We start from the raw sequence: 7,805 nt of genomic DNA, 5'->3' as shown, positions 1-7,805 counted from the left end.
ACACAGTGATGCTTGGATACTTACCGCTCAACTCCAGACGGGTCTCCCTCTCAAGGATCTGGGCGTGGAGCGCTGGGCGTACGCGTTCCAGGACCCTCTTCTGGATGGAACTCATGTGGCCCCGGCCCCCCTCCACGAGGCGCCGGGCCTTCACAAGGGTCCTGGACCTCAAGTCCTCCCAGCGCTTCTTGATCTTCAAGACGTTGCGGGTTGCCACCCCCTCCGCGTTGATGGCAACCACACAGTCGGCCCAGATCCTCTCCCGTCCTTCCTTGCTGGCGCGGGACGATCCAAAGAGGGCATCATACTGCCCCAGGACATGCTCCACCAGGACACCAACTTCGGTGGCAGTGAAGCTGGTGCCCCTCTGCCCCTCTGGCCTGGGGTTGCCACTGGTGCCAGATGTAGAAGTGCCCGATATGGCAACCCCAGAGGCAGGTGTGGGTGGGCAACTGGGTCCTGGGGCTGGGCTGTGGAGCGATGTAATCCCAGTTGGGAGTCTTCAGTTCCAGCAGGGGTGGACACAGCAAGTGGACCCCTGCAGATGGCTGATGTGCAGGCACCAAATGGCAGGGCACGGTGGCAGCAGGCAGGCAGGCAGGCAGGCAGCAGCAGATAGCACGTGGGAGGCTGCTCAGGGCACTGGGGGGGCAGTAACTCGGCCTTCGGGGCAGGAGCGTGGTGTTCCGTGTGTTTTCGGGTGGCCAGCTTGATACGGAGTGATTTGGCACGTGAAATTCCTGCACGTCAGCGTGAAATCCGAGGAAAGGCCCTTAGCACGTAAGTGCGTCAGCACGCATACGCGATTCTATTGGACCAGAGTCGCTCATCGCGTAAGCGCGTCTGACGTGATCCGCACGGGCGTTCCCCACTCAGCACGTGAAGACGGAGCACACGTGGAAATACTGCACGTCAGAGTGTCATCGCGTGTAATTGGCCAAAAGTGCGCGTACGCGCCATTGGCCTAAGTACGTGTATTTCAGGGGCGCGCGGCCACTTACACAAGCAAGTACGTCAGCGCACCTGTATGCCTGCTGCGTGGGAATTTCCACACGCGATTGGAGTGGGAACTCGATTCCAGGGGTGCGAGGCTCACACGCTCGCCTACAACACGCGCAAGGCATTTATTTGCGCACTTTTCAAAGAACAAGCCAGATGCCAGGATGAACATACCGTTCCTAGCAGCAGTGGCAGTGGGCTACCAAAGGAGGAGGAGGAGGAGAGTCAGGGCCAGAATATTCACACCCAGAACCAGCCTATTCGGGATGCCTGATGACCAGGTGTATGGGAGGTACAGGTTTCCAGCACACATCATACTGGACCTGGTCAGTGAGTGGGAGGATGACCTCACATCACCCACCCTGTGCTCCCAAGCACTCAGCCCCCTGCAGAAGGTCCTGAATGTACTGCACTTCTTGGCCACTGGATCCTTTCAGCGGACAAGTGCCATAGTGGGTGGTGTGTCACAGGCCACGCAGTCACGCTGCCTACACCAGGTCTTGAACATCATCACTGCACGGCCATCAGTCCGCAGGCACATATATCTCCCCAGGACTCATGCAGAAAGGCGGACGTGCATCCAGGAATTCTATGGTGTGGCTCAATTCCCCAAAGTGCTTGGTGCAATTGACTGCACACATGTGGCTCTACGTCCACCCAGGGCAACAGAGCACATCTATAGAAACCGCAAGCACTGGCATTCCATCAACGTGCAAGTTGTATGCAATGCCAAGGGAATAATCACATCAGTATATGCCAACTATCCAGGGTCCACCCACGACAGCTTCATCTACAGAATGTCTACCCTATGCCGGGACCTAGAGGCTGGCCAGCATGGAGATACATGGCTGCTTGGTGAGCATGAATGCCACTGCACATGCATGCATGTCAGATACTGGGTCATGACACAACACCACTAATGATACCCATCACCACCTCCGCAGGGGACAGTGCCTACCCTATCAGCCCCCACATGATGACCCCAATCCGGAACCCCACCACGCCACCCCAGGTAAGGTACAACACAGCCCACATTGCAACACGGGGCATAGTGGAGCGCACATTCGGAGTGCTCAAGTCACGCTTTCGCTCCCTTGACCGTTCTGGCGGGCAGCTGTTATATGCTCCCCGAATAGTGTGCAGGATCATAGTGGCAGCATGTGTCCTGCACAACGTTGCAACACGCCGGGGCCTGCCCGTGGACATGGTGGTGCCCCCACATCCACAACCACATGCACGCCCGCTGCGCATGGGAGGGGAAAGGGCACGGGGGGAGGCAGCCCGTACGCAACTGGTGGCCAACTTCTTCACCTAGGAATCACAGTGCTGGCTAGTGCACACTGCTCTGGCACATACCATCTGACAATCAATGATGACACTACCTGACAATGTCTGAAAATTACTTGACAATAAACAGTCAGATACACATCAGCCTGAGATTGTTAACATGGAAGTGTCAATATGTGTGCACCCCTAGCTACACATACACCAGCAATGCATCACAACGCAAAGACACAACTCCATCAATCTAATATGCATTGCCACAGGCGATTCACTACATGACAACATTGCCATGTCACCCATTCCCTTCACAGTCCCGCCACTGAGGACACCATGTCATGGTATGTGACAGCAAACAAACTGGCCATCACAACATGACACCAGTGTCACAAATAGCAGTGCCCCAAATGGAACATAGCCGCACTTGAGCAGCTAACCGCCCTGGAGCCACTACTACACACCTGTGTAAGAGTATTTTCAATCAAATTACACACCAACCCACCCTGAAGCCCACCCAAACAAGACACATTGCATGTAATCAATGGTAGTGTCATTACCTGATTCTGCTGGTATGTCCTCACCGTCCAGATGTACAGTGATGGCGCCATGCAAAAGTGTCAGTGCACATCTACCGACATGTAGTCTGACTCCAGAGAGTATGCCCTTGTGAAGATCTGTGTGAAATACCTGCAAAACATGAGCAACGTATGTAAGTAGAGGCACATATCAAACCATCATGCATAGTTAGGTGCAACAACAATGAACACTATGAATGTCTACACAGTATTGACTATGGACTGGCCAACAGCTCATGGGAGTCCAATGTCACCGTGTAATTTGCTGTCACTTGGGCACACCCTTTGCAAGCCCATGGAAACGGAAGCAGGAGGGGTGTGGATGTCTGCTACCCAAGCATCGAAACCAAACTCAGGACAAGCCTGCATGTGCCCAGCCACAATACAGTGTATGCCCAGGTACCCACACAAGGCAACACTCTTGCAAAATAAAAATAAAAATGAGAAAAAATGGCCATGAAAGGGCCGGCGGGGGGGGGGGGCCACCTATGAGGTCCGAGGACAGGATGCACGCCACAATCCACCTGTGTGGATCATGGGAAAGGAAAACACCCCATAGGCTCGTGGCCCACACGGCTACTCTGTTGTGGGAGATGAGTCGCTATGGCTCTGGCCAGACCCTGCAGCTGACTCTGGAGGTGGGGGAGCTGCCTCAGAAGATGGTGTGACAATGGGAGGCAGCCCACGCAAAGCACGAGTTTGCTCCTCCATGGCTGCAAGCAGGCGGGTCTGGTAGTTCTGGTTCTGGGTTATAATCATGCGGAGGTCCCCATGCAGTAACTCCCGGGATGACCTGACCTCCGCACGAGTTGCCTGCATCTCGGCCGAGAGCGTCCGTGTCAGACGCTCCAGCTGCTCCTCTGTCCTTCTATGGGATGAAGCCTCAAGCTCTAACAGGGTCGACCTGAGGTGACGGAGTTCTTCCCTCAGGCCTTCCCTGTGGCGCTGGGACTCCATGGAAAGTGATTCCCGCAGAGTCGCCAGTGCCGCCCGCCTGTCCATGTTGGACGCCAACATATCCTCCCTGTGTGCCTGGCAGATGGACTCTGTAGCCTGCTCCAGTCGCTCCATCAGCCTTTCTGGGGGGACAATGGAAGTGGCCACCCTATCCATGGCCTGTGCAATCATCTCGGATGATGCTGCCTGTTGGGTGGCCATACCGTAGATGGATTGCTCCCAAACGGTATTGCCAGGTGGCATACGGCCACCACGTTGACGGGCACCACACCTGCCTGGGGCAAGGCGGACTGCGCCTTGCTGTGCCGGCAAGGCCTCAGGCTGCAGGACTGCATTCCCTCTCTGATCTGCAGCCCCAGGAACAGGATCAGAGATTGGGTGGTGTGGCCCTGCATCCGTAACCACCGGAGGCTGATCTGCCGACACTGACATCCCCATTGAGGGCAATGGCCCGGCTGCAGGTGGGTCGGACAGAGGAGATTCTCTCCCAAGAACACTCACCTGCGACTGCACATAGGTGTCATCCTCCGAGTCTACACCTGAATACTGCTCGGGGGAGGAACCCCCAGAGACACCCCTCGACAGCACGGCCTGCAGCACTTGTGGGTTTTCACCCACAAACACACCACGTCCCTCACTTGTGGTAGGTCGGCCCGGGTTGCCCTCCTGGGACGGCTCCACCACCACATCCCCAGCATCAACAAGTGCTTCGTCCCCTGCAAAGACATGAAAGAGAAAAATGGAAACAGGCATTAGCACCATGGCATGCAACAAGGGCTGATGAACAACAGAGGCAGTAGTTCTACGACACATGTCCAACATGACTGGGAGACCTCCTATGCATTCACCATCACTAGGTCTGTAGGGGAGGCTCAGGGCATACAATGTACAGATTGGAGAGCAACGCCTGCTCACCTTGCTGCCTAGCACTGCCATCACACATTGGCCGTTGATTGCCATGTCAAAGGCACATGCCATCACACACATGGCATGTGACATAGCCACCAAGTGAAGAGGGAGAGGAGGGCTACTTTTTTGGATTTCAACCACTCTGGTCCTGACATTGCATCGTCACATCAATAAGTATACATGTTGTACATGGATCTGCTAGTCCAAATTGGCAACGATGCACAGTGCCTTGTCTACATCAACAAAATGCAGTAAACAATGTGATTCCACCTCCCCATCACCTGTAAAGGATTCATATTGCATTTGTGAAGCACCAGTCAAGTAATGTATGAAGGTACAGCGGAGCACTGAGGGGTGGTGGGGCAGAAGGGGATGCCAGTCAACAATCCTACTGGTGCTGGTGTCATTCATGTCACGCAAGTGCAGGGGTGGGTGGCACAATGAAGTGCAAGGGGAAGTGGCGGCTGGAAGTGCTGTACAAGGTAAGTAGGACTTGACGTCAAGGGCAGATGGTGTTAGGCGCAGACAAGTGCTGGGGGGGTGGCCTATAGGGGTATAGAGACAATCATGCAGTGCTGTGGGCTCGGAGGGGACAGGGGAGGTACACACTGCTTCTGGCTCGGCAAGGTCCTTTCAGATTTCTATGTGTCCTGCAGAGTTGTCACATGCCGCAGATATGTGCCCTTGGATTGGGGATCTCATCTTGGTGAAAAGGGTGAGGCGCTATTGCCTTTGGAGCATGTGGCAGGCCAGTTTGCCAGAGGATGGCCATGATGCAGGACATTCCCTCTCTGCCACCCGGCACCTGTGGTTTGGGTTCACAAGATCCGAGTCATGCCAGGACTCTGCATTGGCATGGGGCTTCAGACAGGTGGTCATGACCGTGGCAAAGACATCCAGTGTACCTGACATGGAGTGGAGCATGGAGTGGGCCCTGTCAGGATGGGAGTGAGCCTAAGGGGGAGCTGGATGGGGGGGAGATTTTGGCAGCATGAGCCTCGACTGACACACACTTCATGGGTCGGAATACCAAGAAGGTGTGTGACAGTGGTGAGGGTGGCTTTGCCTGTGGGGTGGTGAGGGTGAGCTGGGAGGAGAGGAGAATGTGATCACTCCAGGAGAGAGGAGTGCAGAGATGGACGGAGAGGGGAAAGTCAGATGAGATCAGAGCATCAAGAGTGTGCCCTGCAGAATGAGTAGGGACAGACGGGAGTCTAGAGGGTGAGAGGGAGTTGCTGAGGTCACAGAAAGGTCACGTGGGGGCGTCAACAAGCATGCAGGTGGATGCGTACAGCACCAAGGATGAGGATTTCTGTGTCTGGGGACATGAGTGAGGAGGAGAGGTGAGGACACTCAGAAAGGAAGTAGTAAATTTGACCAGTTTTCCCAGACACAGTACGCACTGTTTGAGAATGTCAAGGTGTGGTGGAGAGAGACCTCACACAAGCCATTCCAGAGTGGAGTAGGTCTAAGTAGGAGTGACAGTGGCAGGAATACCCTCAGGGAAGCCAAGGGCACACCCCCCCTGCACAGTAGTGGCGGGCCAAGGAGAGGGTCAAGGATGCAGACAGAGCTGGCCGTCAGACATGTTTCCATGAGACCAAGGATGTCAAGGTGCATAACCTCATGTAAGTGACAGATATCGGAGGAATGCCTGATGCAGCCGCAGTGAAAGGAGTGTAATTGTGGAGGAGGTTGACAGCCTTGTAGGACTTACGGGGAGTGCTAGAGATCAGAGGTGCAGCATGTGTAGGAGTTGGAGTGGGAGGCGGAGAAGGTTCATGGGAGGGTGCAGGGAGGCAGTGCAGGATTGATGAGGAGAGAGGAGGGGGGACAGCAGGAGAGGTAAGGAAGTTGATGAGATGTGGGTAGCATTTCTCAAGGAGATTGAGGTTGGCCTAAGGGCCTTGGACTGAGACGCTCCCATTACCATGCACATCAATAGTGGCCTCTGAGGATTGGAAGGAGGCCAGGAGTACACCCCAACGGGTCCCACCAATGATGGTGGAAGAGGAGCAAGGAGAGAGGACAGGGACCATGTGAAGGGTCTATGGGACAGGCAAAGGCATGTATGAGCAGATGTCAGTGAGAGTTAGCTTAGAGTAGGCTCAGATGCACTGGTCAGCAATAGGGTGGGTCGCATTGGAGGGCAGGGTGCCCTCATTTGACTTTTGGCAAGCAGGTGTCGTGAGTAGGGCACGATGGTCTGAACTGTAGAAGTCATGGAAGATAGACCATGAAGAGCAGCATGGAGTGTGAGGGAATGGGGCTCGAAACCAGACGGTACCAAAGCCCACAGGTAGGAGGTGGATGTCAAGGCAACATCCACAGTATGACAGCATGTTGGTTGGCATTTATATACAGAGGACGCATTAGCATGTGGTATCATTGCATGTCAGGCATGTGAAGATGAAACTTGAATGGCTGGGGGAAAGGATAGGAATGGTATGTAAGACATCAGATGAATAGACAGGGGAGTATGAGCAACAATGTAGTGACAAAATGACAATTCAAGGGCAACTTCCATGGTGTCGGCCCATATGTGCACTGTTGCCAGTAGGGATAGTGCTGTGGCCAGATGGTGTTGCACTGAACATACTGGATGAGGCACATGGGTGCCACTATCAACTCTGCCACACACCCCCTTGACAGGCACCCAACATGAATGCTTCACACACACACCATGCACATGGATAATACACACATGCATGTGCACTCACCGGATGATACCTCGTAATCAGGGAGGTCTCCCACACCTTGGAGTTGTCCCTCGGTAACGTAGGATCCAGCTACGGACTCGTGTGGTGTGAGTTCTATTTCCTGTGCTGGGGACCCACCTCCAGTCACCAAGGTTGCGGCATGACTTGAGGCCAGCTTATCCTTTGCCCTGCGCTTAAGGTCATTCCAGCGCTTCTGGCAATCACTAGCTGTGCGCCTCACTACTCCAAGGGCACTTATTCTGTCAGCAATGGTCTGCCAGTGTGCCTGGCGTCTGGCATGTGTGGTCTTGGACCCTGCAACGATGACCATTTCCCTATCATGATCTGACACATACTGAACAAGTGCATTCAGTTCGGCGTCTGT

The sequence above is a fragment of the Ambystoma mexicanum genome, chromosome 13 (genome assembly GCF_040938575.1).
Source record: "Ambystoma mexicanum isolate Mex_15411 chromosome 13, UKY_AmexF1_1, whole genome shotgun sequence".
Classification (NCBI taxonomy): Eukaryota; Metazoa; Chordata; class Amphibia; order Caudata; family Ambystomatidae; genus Ambystoma; species Ambystoma mexicanum.
Note: the sequence above shows the minus strand (reverse complement) of the source record.